Source organism: Leopardus geoffroyi, chromosome E1 (genome assembly GCF_018350155.1).
Source record: "Leopardus geoffroyi isolate Oge1 chromosome E1, O.geoffroyi_Oge1_pat1.0, whole genome shotgun sequence".
NCBI classification, from domain to species: domain Eukaryota; kingdom Metazoa; phylum Chordata; class Mammalia; order Carnivora; family Felidae; genus Leopardus; species Leopardus geoffroyi.
The window spans coordinates 54,018,357-54,031,327 of NC_059330.1; the positions used below are offsets into that span (position 1 = coordinate 54,018,357).

Sequence of the window (12,971 nt, forward strand, 5' to 3'; positions counted from 1 at the left end):
GAGCGTGTATTTGTCTTTGTTCTGGTTTGTTTGTTTTGTTCTCTAGGCTGAGTTACCACGCAGCAGTAGATTCTGTTTCTAGAGTAATGGAGTCTTAGTCGTGGGTGTTGTGTGCTGGGAAAAATTAACGTTCCACGATGGCATAAAAGAAGGAAGATAGGAAACTAACTAGCCTTGAAGTATAGCTACTTTTTGCCGAAAAATCTGAGTCGCAAGGATACGGAGCCCCTTTCTTCCTCAAGCCAGTGCCTGAGAGACGGTGGGGTGCCGGCAGGGCAGTGTCCTCCCAGGACTCCCGAGGGACGGGATGGGGCACCCAGGGAAGAGCTCAGATTCCAGGGCTCAGGGTCAGCGGGGCCCCTTCTCAAGTGGGGACAGCTGAGAATGGAGGGGGCAGGTAGGGAGGGCAGAGAGGAGAGAAAGGGGGTTTTACGCAGACCCACCGGCACCGGGCACCCACTGACAGGCACAAATGCCAGTAGCCTGAGCAGCCTCGGGGGCGGGGATGGGCAAGACAGCTGGCCTCGCAGCCAGAGAAGGAGGTGGAGGGCTGCAGAAGGCTCAGAGGTGAATTTCAGGGACACAGGAGGGACCCAGGCGCCTTTTGGATTCTAGCCCTGGATGCTGCTGGAGGGGCTTTTCTCTGGATGCCTCTGGCCACACTCCCTCTCTGGGGAGTTTTTGGGGGACGAGGATCGTCTGAACTCAGTCTTGCTCTGAGGCAAGTGGGTGAACCCCCGAGACCCCTGGGGTCCCTTCTGGCTCCTGGCTCTGATTTCGAAGTTCAGGCAAAGCCGGGAGGAAGGTCCCGGGGGGATGCCATCTGGAGACCTCATCCATGTGGCTGCAGAGGGCTCCCCATAGCCAGCTTGCCCAGTCTCTGGAGGGTATGGAGCTTGGCGGGGGTCGCCTCAGCTATTTGCGCTGTTCTCCTGAATGATTTACCGTCCCTGGCAATGTAACTCCTTCTCCTGGTGAATTAACCGACTCTTCTGAAATCATAAATAATTAGTGAGCCCGTCCTCGATGCCACTTAACAGTTTGTGTTTTCAAAGCACTTTATGCCCATTAACTAAAGAATTCTTGATGCGTTTCCAGGAGTAAAGGAGAGGGAGCCTGAAAAGACCTCTGGAGGTCATCTCCTCCGTCCCCCTGCCTCTGGGCAGGACTGCATCAAAGAAATCAAACAGGCTAACCAACAACCCTGTTTGGAGAAACCATCCAGATCGAAATGCCTAAGACAAAACAGAACAAAAAGAAACAAGTCCTAACCAGGGCAAACTGCTCTCTGATGAGTTAACCACTAGACGGAGCCCAGCCCACCAAGAAGCCAGGGAGGCCCGTGGAATGTGGGGGGTCAGGGAGGGGAGCCCGCTAAGGGACAGAGCGGCGGTTAGCTTAATCCAAGGCAGAGCGGGGAGGTCTTGATTCAATAAGCAGGTTTCCTCACCTGCAAATAGGGAAAATGGTAATTTGCTAAGGAGACCTATTCATTAGCCTGCAAATGTACGCATTTCAGACACTTAGGTATGCCCCTCATAATTAGCCCCCCTACCTTTGCCCGGCCACATTTAAAGGTTTGCTTCTGGCTTGGGGTAGAAACGGCCACTCATGCCAACTTTGCTCTCCCTGTGGAAAGGGAGAGCTTGATGCGTCAGAGCAAAGACCCTCCTGGGGGGCAGCAGGGAGCCAACCCTGGGGGCTGCAGTCAACCAGGAATCACGGAAGCATTGCTCCTTTGCCCTTGTTAGAATCACAGACACTTAATCTTCCAGCGAGGGGCTACTGAAAGCCCACTGTGTGCACAGCACAGGGCTGAGAAAAGGGGGAGCCTTCGCTTTCGTCCTCTGAATGCAAAGGGTTATTTCGCTCCTGAACCGACAACCCACTTTGCGCCCAGGAATGGGGCAGTAGGTGTGTGATCCAGGAAAGCAGCCCCCCTCACCTCTACACTCATGTTGCAGGGGACCCGGGCCAAGCGAGAAATCTTCTCCCGAGCCGGTACCTTCCCCATTCTGTGTCACCCCTGCCATGGTCACCAAAAGCCAAGGAAACCAATGGGAGGAAAAAGGGACAGGTGAGTGGAGATTCTGCCTGCAGCACAGCTGAGTAAACCACGGCCAGAGCAACCATCCCACAGCTAACAACTATAAACCCTGGGAAGCATACAAAAAACCCCCAACTACCTGAAGGCGGGCCCTTAGAGAGTGAGCCACAAGCAGGCAGATTCTGGAGAGGACGTGATATAAGCAAGAAGCATACGGCACAATGTGAGTTTCCTGTTTTTTTTATGGCCTTTAAGTTGACGACGACAGGCCGAAGTCAGCACTACCCAGGGAGCTAAAGCCACCCTCAGAACAAAGCTACAGTAATCCAAACGGTGTGGCGCTGCCCTTAGGACAGGCACAGAGACCGATGGAAGTGAACCGAGAGGCAAGAATTAAACCCATACATCTACGGCCAATTGACAAGATAGCCAAGAACGCTCAATGGGGAAAAACGTCTCTTTGACAAATGGTACCAAGACAACTGAATATTCACAAGCAAAAGAATGAAGTTGAACTCCTACACCACACCACCTACCAAAATGAACACAAAATTTAAATATAAGAGCCTAAAATAGGGGCTCCTGGGTGGCTCCGTCGGTTAAGCATCTGACTTTGGTCACGATCTTCGCAGTCTGTGGGTTCGAGCCCCACGTCGGGCTCTGTGCTGAAAGATCAGAGCCTGGAGCCTGTTTCAGATTCTGTGTCTCCCTCTCTCTCTGCCCCTCCCCCACTCACGCTCTGTCTCTCTCTGTCTCTCAAAAATAAATAAACATTAAAAAAAATTTTTTTTAAAGAGCCTAAAATAGAAGACCTAAATGTAAGAGGCAAACCATAAAACTCTCAGGGAAAAACAGAGGGTTCCATCTTCATGACCTCGGATTTAGCAGTGGATTCTTAGATAAGACAACAAAAGGAAAAACTAGCTAGGTGGAACTTTATGAAAATGGAAAAACTTGTGCATCCAGGGATATTTTCAAGAAAACAGAAAGGTAATCGAACAGAAAGGGAGAACATATTTGCAAATCGGACTAGGGGCTGGTATGCAGAATATATAAACAGCTCTTACAACTCAACAATATGATTAAAAAAGACACAAAGGACTTGAAGAGTAATGCCTCCTGAGAAGACACAACACACTGGCTAACAAACACATAAAATGATGGTCAATATCATCAATCATCAGGAGAATGCAAATCAAAACCACAAAAAGGTGCCGCTTCACAAAGATAGCCATAATTAAACTAATTAATTAAACACATGAAACAAATAATTAAACAGACTATAACTGTTGGTAAGGAGGTGAAGAAATCGGAACCCCTGTCCACTGCTGCCGAGAATATAAAATGGCTCACTAACTGGAAAATAGTGTGTCGGTTTCTTAAAAATTTAAACACAGAATTACCGTAGGAACTGGCAATTCCACCCCAGGTGATATATACCCAGGTGTATATCCAAAGGAGTTGAGAACAGATACCCAAACAGACTCAGGTACCCACACGGTCACAGCAGCCCTGTTCACAATTGTTAAAAGGTGGAAACAGCCCAAATGTCCATTAACAAATGAGTGGATAAACCCATGTGTATCCATGCAGTGGAATGTTACTCAGACATAAAAAGAAATGAAGTCTTGGCACATGCTACGATGTGGATGAACCTCAAAAACATTCTGCCCAGTGGAAGAAGCCAGACACAAAAGATCAATATCGTAGGACTCCGTGAGTACGAAATACCCAGAACAGGTAGACTTATAGACACTGATTGCCGACTGATGATTGCCAGGGGCTGGGGGCGGGGGGGAAATGAAGAGCAACCTCTCAACGGGTACGGGGTCTCCGTTGGGGCTGATGAAAATCTTCTGAAACTTAGACAGAGGTGGTAGGTGCACAACATTGTGAATGTACTAAAAACGCCACTAAATTGTTCGCTTTAAAATGGTTAAGTTTACGTCGCGTCAACTCCACGGCAATTAAAAAGAAAAAAACACCTCCAATAGAAGGCTCAGAGTCTTTTTGGCTTGAAGAATAGAGAATAAGGGCAACCACAGCCAATGGAAAGTGAGGGGTGAACCCTGGAAAGGAGAGAGCCAAAGGAAGAACCCTCAGATTCCATGTGTAGACTCTGTCTAAATCTCTGGCGGACTCTTGGGCCACGCATGCCCAGAGCAGACTGCAAGTCAGCCAGCTGAAGACTGAAGATACAAGAGCTGAATGGATATTTGAGCTACTGCCGAGAGAGACAGAGAGAGAGAGAGAGAGAGAGACAGACAGACAGACAGACAGAGATTGCTGTTTGAATCAACTAAGTTCATTCCCCCTAAGGCAAAAATCAATCAACATTCACTGAAGAAATATAACAGAATACAGGTTCTCCATAACTCAACAATGACAATGCCTACGATACATTCCAAAATGACTATACACACAAAGAATCAGAAAAGCATGACCTCTTCTCAAGATAACAGATAATCAACAACAGAGACAGGCCCTGAAATGACCAGATGTTGCAATTAGCTGGCACTGGTTGTAATGCAGCTCCCGGAACTATTCTCAGTGAGATGCATGATAATATGCTCCCGATGAAAGAAAAGACTGTAAATCTTCAGAGAGCTGGAAAATAATGTAGTATTGTTTATGGTATGTAAAGCCATATGGAAATCTTAGAACCAAAGAATAAAATCTATGCAAATTAAAAGTGGATGGGCTTAACAGCAGAATGGAGACAATAGAGGAAATAGACCTTAAAAATATACCTATAGGAATTATTCAACCTGAAGAACAGAGAGAAAAAAGATGGGAAAAACTGAACAGAGCCTCAAGGACGTGTGGGGTGGTATCAACACATCTCACACAGTCCACATCTTACTGAAGTCCCAGAAGGAAAGACAGAATAGGGCTGAACAAAAGTATTTGAAGAAATAGTGGCTGACGTCTCCCCAGATTTGGTGAAAGACATAAGTGTACAGATTCAAGAGGGTTCAGTGAACCCTAAGCAGGAGAAATACAAAGAAAATAAAACCACATCGTAGTCAAACTTCTGAAAACCAAAGATACAGGAGACAGAAGATTTCACGTCCCCTTCTCCGCTACGCCCATTGGTGTCTCCCAGCAATGGAACCAGGAGAAGGACTTGGCATGGCCCTGGAGGACCAAACCACATGTCCTCTGGAGTCAGCCTCCCACTGCCCACATCCTGTACTGAGCAGGGCTGCTGTGTTCCAAGTTTCCAAACTTCAGAGGGTTTTTCCCACTCTCATTTCTGCTCAGCCGCGGCCAGTAAGTACTTTTCTCTCTGTGGGACAGAGAAGCCAACTCAACTACAGGGGAAAAAAAGCTTTTTATCCCTGGGGTGCCAAAAAGTCAGCAATACATTGGAAAGGGGACCCAGGACGCTCCCTCACGCCCCCATCATCTCCATGTGCCTATTTAGGCTGATTCCTCCAGCCAGATGCAGAAGGGTCTATTCTTGTGGTTCCCTCTTGACCTGTCTGACCTCCGGGTTATAGAAACTGGGGCTGTTTCTCTGGCTGGGACAAGTCTTCTTAGCTCAGGGAGAGAAGCAATAGTTCTGGGTCTTTCTCCTCTTCTTTCCTCGAGTGGAGGGAGGCAGGGAGCCCTGTGACAGGTGCACAGGCTGAAATCTTGCCACTTGATCACCTGGTAGGGGGAAGTGACTTGCAAAGGACGCCTGGACAGAGTAGAGAGAGGTGATCCTTTCTTTGCGGGCCTCACCCCCCCCCCCCCATGGCACAAGGGCCCCAGGAGGACCAGCTTCTTCAGGGGAGCTCTTAGATCTAGGGTGGCCCAAGAGCACGGGCACCACTGTGCTTAGGCAGGCACTGGTTCTGGCTCTCAGCTTTTGGGGCCCTGCACTCCAAAGTCCTCAGCTTGAAATTCAAGGGCCCTGACCATCTATCTGCTTCTTCCTTGTCATTCCTGGGAGAGGTAGCAGGGGCCGCCCCTCCACCTCCCGGGCCCTGCACTTGACTAATGGTGCCACCTCTATGCCTTTGCGCTCCAAGTACGCTCTGCCTGCAATTCTCCTCCTGAGCTTATGGCTCCACCTCCCAAGTAGCATGCCTTTTTTTTTTTTTAAGTTTTTAAGTTTTTATTTATTTTGAGAGAGAGAGAGACAGAGACAGAGAGAGCAAGAGTGCACAAGTGGGTAGGGGCAGAGAAACAGGGAGAATCCCAAGCAGGCTCCACACGGTCAGCGCAGAGCCCCATGCGGGGCTCGCTCAAACTCAGGAACCGTGAGATCATGACCTGAGCCGAAATCACGAGCTGGATGTTTAACCGACTGAGCCACCCAGGTGCCCCTAGCATGCATCCCAGTTCAAATGCCCCATCTTCTGTAAACGCCTTCCTGGACTCCCCGAGGGGGAAGGCATCTCTTTTCCGCTTGATTATTGCTTCCTATATCATTTTGATTTATTAAACAAACACTTACGTATTGTCAACCATATGCCAGGAGCTCTTCTGAGAGCTTTACAAAAAATAACTTATTGGGGCACCTGGGTGGCTCAGTCAGGTAAGCATCCGACTTCGGCTCAGGTCATGATCTCACAGTTCGTGGGTTCGAGCCCTGCATCGGGCTCTGGGCTGACAGCTCAGAGCCTGGAGCCTGATTCAGATTCTGTGTCTCCCTCTCTCTCTGACCCTCCCTCGTTCATGCTCTGTCTCTGTCTCAAAAATAAATAAACATTAAAAAAATTTTTAAAAAGGGAGCCTGGGTGGCTCAGTTGGTTAAGCGACTGACTCCGGCTCAGGTCATGATCTCACGGTTCGTGGTTTCGAGCCCTGCATCGGGTTCTGTGCTGACAGCTCGGAGCCTGGAGCCTGCTTTGGATTCTGTGTCTCCCTCTCTCTGCCCCTCCCCCACTTGTGCTCTGTCTGTCTGTCTCTCTCTCAAAAATAAATAATATGGGGCGCCTGGGTGGCGCAGTCGGTTAAGCGTCTGACTTCAGCCAGGTCACGATCTCGCGGTCCGGGAGTTCGAGCCCCGCGTCGGGCTCTGGGCTGATGGCTCAGAGCCTGGAGCCTGCTTCCGATTCTGTGTCTCCCTCTCTCTCTGCCCCTCCCCCGTTCATGCTCTGTCTCTCTCTGTCTCAAAAATGAATAAAACATTAAAATAAATAAATAAATAAATAAATAAATAATATGTAAAAAAAAATTAAAAAAAAACTTGTTTCTTCCTCACAACAACCTCGAGAAGTACTGCCACCCCCAATTTACAGATGGGGAAACTGAGGCTCAGAGAGGCTAGGTTGCTTGCCTACAGCCAAGGAGGCAGTCTGGCCCGAAGGTCCTACCTCTTATCTACAACCTGAGTTCACCATGTGTGCGCGCGCTCTCTCTCTCTCTCTCTCTCTCTCTCTCTCGGGAAACTGCTGGAGGCCCCATCAATTAGTTGCCTAGAGGAATAGGGAACCCCAGCCCTCTGCCTGATGTCCAAAGCACAGAGCTTGAGAGGGAGGAGGGACCAGGGACATAAGACAACACCCTCACCCGGTTCCATTCCCTCTCTGCTCTGTAAAAGCAGGGATGAGTGGAAAGGGCTTCGCAGGGTCAACTCTGCTGCCCCCCACCAGGCCCCAGATGCTTCCCAGTCCTGTCTGCCACGAGGGGCTGGGGCTGGGGCTCAGAGGACATCTGCCCTCTGAGCACAGACCACTGGGATTCGAAAGTGACCAGCGGCTTCTCCATACCTGCACCACGAAAGCTGAGAGAACCAACAGCACATATTTTAGGAGCACCTCCCGCCTCCTTAGGAGGGATTCTGATCCGTCAGCTCTGGGACGGGGCCTGAGTCTCCATTTCTAACAAATTCCGAGCGGCGGAAGGTCCCCTCTCAACCACGCCCAGCACAGGTGCTTCCGAAAGCCCTGAATGAACCTGGCTTCCTCTGGGGAAGACACAACCCTAACGGGGGTGGTGGTGGTGGTGGTGGTAATGCTGTTAAGAGTCACCAGTATTTACTGAGCACCTACTACGTGCCAGGTGCTCCAGGCCACTGGCGACCACCGGAGGAGAGTCTATCCAGCGTGGCAGAAGGATCTGCCTGATGTCCGTCAAAGAGTCAACAGGGAGGGTGGAACGTGGGCCTGAGAGGATGGATAGCTTCTGAACAGTATGTATGGCTGCCCCATCGTCCAGATGGGGTAACTGAGGCTGGCGATGCTTTGATGGCTCACTGAGGTCCTATAGCCAGCCGGCAGGCAGGGCCAGGATTCTAACCCACGTGTGCTCCAGCCTCTGGAGACTGTGGCATTTTGTACGTGGCTTCTCTGGGATCAGGAGACAGACAAACAGTGCATACCAGGCAGGACCGGACAAGCAGGCCCCAGAGATACGGGGCTGAGTTCCAGACCCCTCCCCTCCCTCCTCCTGCGTGCCCACGACGATGGAGACAATCTCCCAGACAGAGGAGTCTCTGTGCTTGCTCCCCGTCCTGCCTCACCCCGTCTCAGCCCCAGGGCCTGAGACAAGAGAGCCCCAGCATCTTCGGCCCAAGGAGAGGTACTGGGGGCCCAGGGAAGTCCACAGGAGGGAAAAAGGACCCTAGGTGGCTGGACTCTGCTGTTACAGATAGGAAAACAGACCCAGGAGACTGGGGGGGGGGGGGGGCGGGGGGGAGAGGAGTCCCTGAAGGGTCTCACGGGCGGGCAGGGCCGCCTTCCCGGTGAGCGACCCACGCTCAGAGGGTCACACCCTCCCCTGCCCCCGCTGGATGTCCTGCTGTCACCATCTTGGAAGTCTTCATTTATTAACAGGTGGCCCGCACTTTCATTTTGCACAGGGCTCCACAAATTGCATTACTGGTCCTGCCACTGGGTTAGAGATGGCACCCCGGCTGGGCCCTATTCCTGAGACGCCCCTCTGGTGTGGCAACTGTGAGGCCCTGGGCTAGAGAGGGCTGCCTGGGGGAGGGCAGGCCAGAGCCCGAGGGCCTGGAACACGCACGCACGGAAGTCTCCAGAGAGGCAGGGCCTTCTGCGGGCGGAGTAAGTTAACACCCCAGAACGGTGCCTGAGGGGGGCCTAGGATAGCTTCCATGTCCTCCCTGCCTGTGGTGACAGACTAACGGGTTGGCCGGGGCTTGGGGACAGGAGGAGAGAGGCCAGCTGTCTTCAGGGCCTTGGCCTCTCCAAGGAAACCACCGCCAACAGCGCCCAAAGCCTGAGGGCTGGGCGGATGCACGGTGCTCAGCCGTGCCAGGCTGTCGCAGGGTCTCCATGTAATTAGAGCCGAGCCCTTTGCTTGGCTTTTGGGCTTGGCCAAAGAAGAGAAGAGCCAAGCAGAGTTGATTCAGAAGCCCTGGCCTGGCCCGGAAGTCCCAGCTCAGAGGGGAGGCCTGGTGAGGAGCCAAAGCCAGACATTCATTCCTCTGGGGCCACTGTCCCCCAGGAGACAGGTGCTGGCATGAGGCACTGGGGCAGGACGGGGAGACAGGCTTCCTTAGGCCCAGCACATTCCAGGAAGACAGTGCTGGGGGAGGGGACAGCGCTGGGGAGTGTCGGGGGCACACCCAGGGGTCACTGCTCTACGGTGGGTCCCAGGGCGGGGGACGGAAGGGCAGTGTCCAGTCTACCGGGGTGGCCCCTTAACCCTCAATCTTTCTCTGTCTTGCCCTTCCTGGGCCCAACCGACAAGAGTCAGTGCTGGCTGGAGGCCAGGGATCTCCAAGAAATCTCTGTGACATTGGGCATTTTTCTGAATCAACTCTACCGGCCCGTTCTGTGGTCGAGAGGATGGTCGAATCCAGATCCGTGTGGGGGAAACACATGTGTTCATAAACGCGGGACCCTCCGAACGGAGCCTGGCAAGGGCTTAGCGCTGTGCAAACGGTGGCTCTGACCCAGTCTCTGGATTCCAAATGCATTTTTATATCTCTGGAGTCGGAATGCGTCCTACTGCAGATTAAATAGCAGTATCTTTTCTTTCTTAATGACACATAAAATAATGATGTGTCTTGTAATTGATGTCTGAAGGTCAATCAAATACGGGACAATGATGACAATGAGTGTACATATGGGACCGGATCACTTTCATCGACACCTTCCATGTGGGCGGAGTCCTAGGACGCTCTTGACGTCCTGTTCCGTGTGGAAAAGTCATGGAGAACTGTGGATGCCGGACAGGGCAAGCACCTGAGGTCCCTGAGGGGGGGGCGGTTGCTGCGGGGGAGATGAACACAAGGTCACGGGCAGAGCTGTCACAGGCTGGCAGTCTCTGGTAGATGGGCCAGGAGCACGGTGTGGGGTGCAGGGGACAGGGATCTGGCAGGAGCCACGTGCTGGGCTCTGTGTTATTCCACGTGCTGGGCTCTGTGTTAGGGCTGTGGCCACGTATGATCTCAGACAAGCCTCCCAATCACCCCATGAGTGTGAGGGAGTTTTGTCTGTCTTAAATCCACACTTTAATGGAAGAGGAAACCGAGGCTCAGAAAAGCAAAGTCATCTGGCCAAGTTCATTTAGCCCGTAAGTGGCCAAACTAGGCCAAATTATGGGCCAGCTGTGGAAATGGGGCCAGGCTGTTCTATTCATCAGCAGTTAGAGGGCAAGCAGGAGAAAACAGAGAATGCCTTCGCAGACGGGACCTCGGCCTCCCAGCACGGCCGGGTGGGTGAGAACCTGGGCTCTGGGTCTGCCCGGGCCTGTTCCTGAGGCCACCCCTTACAAGCTATTCAACTCTGGGCAAGCTGCTCGAGTTCTCTGGGTCTATTTCCTAATCCACACGAGGGGGAAGGTATGCTTCCTCAAAGGCCGTTGAGAGGACCAGACAATCTGTGTAAAGCATTTGGAAGGACATCTGGCTCCCCAGGAGCTCGCACTATTCCCTGAGTCTGGTGACTCCAGAAGCTGATTGTCCAGAGTTGAGCCGCAGGCTCCCCCGACCCCATGCGTGACCTCAACCGTCTCGGGCTAGAAGCTGGGGAAGCAGAGGGGGACCCAGGGGTGTGCCAGGGAGCTTGGTCCCTAAACCGGCAACCGGCTGCCGCTGTGAAGAAAGGAGAGGGAGGGGTCTGGCTGCGGCCATCTGTGCCTCGTCCCTGAGTCCCCATCCTGCAAAGGGCTAGTGAAACCCCCCACACTCCAGAGACTCTGGGGCGGGCGGAGGAAAGGTAAGCAGGCGGCCCCTCTTCCAAATCCACAGTCCAGTGGCTGACTCTTGATCCACCCTCCCTCCCCCAGCAAAGGCCGGGGCTGCCCTGGGGACATCTGCCCCCAGACCCCCAGCGCCCCAGCTCACAGCTTCCCTGGCTCCTGGGAGCACAGCCCTCGCAGCTCCCAATTTAGCGGATGTGACCATCCCGTAGCTCCCATGGAACTGGAAAGAAGGTTCAGAGAATCACAGCCAGCCCTGCCAGAGTCTGGCTTGCAGCACCGGTGAAATCCAAAGGGCCACCACACGTAGATGGAGCCCACAAAGGGGGCAGGAAACCCCAAGCTCCCAAGCTCTGCGGCTTGGGACACCTCACTGGGCTCTCCTGGTCCCACATCCTCCTCTATATAATGAGGAGCCCTTTATAGTCTGACCTTAGTGGTTCTCTGAGTTGCCCTATGGTTGTAGCTCACCTACTGCCCCTTAGGGAGCTCCAGGACCCAGGGCCCGAGGAAGCATATGGGGCAGGAAGGCCACAAGCCCCAAATGCATGCGACCATCCCCCATGTGGACAGGAGGCACAGTCACTGTGCTTTGGACCGTTGCTCCCCTCCCGAAGCTCACATAGTTTCTACAGGATGTCTGATGCCAAAGATGCATGTGCCCTGAACATAAGCACCGTCTGGGCTGGGGCCACGTGTGAGGAGGCCTTTCGAGAATGAGGCCAACACAGCCTGACCTCAGTGTCAGCCACCACCAAGGTGTGCATTTGCTGCCTGGGAGCCGCTTAGCAACTGAAAGGATAAAAATGAAGGCTCCTCAGAGGCTCTAGTCAGTGCAAGGGGTCGAGAACGAGAAAGGAAAGAAATCCAGATTGGAAAAGAAGTTAAACCGTCTGCATTCGGAGAAAACCCGATCACCAACGTAGAAAATCCAATGGAGCCTACAAAGAAGTTACTAGAACTAATCATTCAGTCGAACCATGTCACGGAGTCCCAGATCAACACGTCAAAATCAACCGCATTTCTATATCCTGGAGACAAACAGCTCCTAGTCGACATAAAAAGCATTTACAATTGCATCAAAAATATGAAATATTTAAGGGTAAATGTGCAACGCCTGTACTCCAAAATCCATAAAACGGTGCTCAGAGAAACCGAAGAGCTAAAGAACAGAGTGGAATCCCACGTTCGTGGGCCAGAAGATTCGACGTGGGTCCTTCACGCTGACCTATTTTATCAATGCAGTTCTGGTCAGAAATCCCAGCGGGTTTTCGGGGGGGAAAATCCGATTCTAAAATGCATATGGAAATGTAAACTAATTCCTTTTTAATTTTATTTTGTTTATTTTGAGAGAGAAAGAGAAAGCACAAGTGGGGAGGAGCAGAGAGAGCAGGAGAAAGGAGAATCCCAAGCAGGCTCTGCACTTGTCAGGGCAGAGCCTGAAGTGGGGCTCGAACCCATGGACTGTGAGATCATGACCTGATCCAAAGTCAGACGCTTAACCAAATGAGCCACCCAGGCGCCCCAGTGGAAATGTCAACCGATTCTAAAGACAGACAGGCTGGTTCTAAAATTCATATGGAAACGTAAAGGATCTAGAAGACCCAAAACAATTTTGAAACGGAACAGTCAGAGAACTGACATTACTTTGTTTCAAGTTAGACTCATTGTAAAGCAACAGCGAGCCCGAGTGTGCTACTCGTATAAAGACAAACAGAGAAATGAACCAGGATACGGTGTCCAGAAATAGATCTGCACGGATACGGACTACTGATTTTCAACAAAGGTGTGGAGGTAATTCAGTGCTGAACGGAAAGTT

General features: G+C 51.9%; 1 protein-coding gene across 1 annotated transcript in view; it reads right to left on the reverse strand.

Moving 5' to 3' along the window:
* The window catches only part of SDK2 (sidekick cell adhesion molecule 2), a 266,290-nt gene that overhangs the window by 239,533 nt on the left and 13,786 nt on the right, over positions 1-12,971 (reverse strand).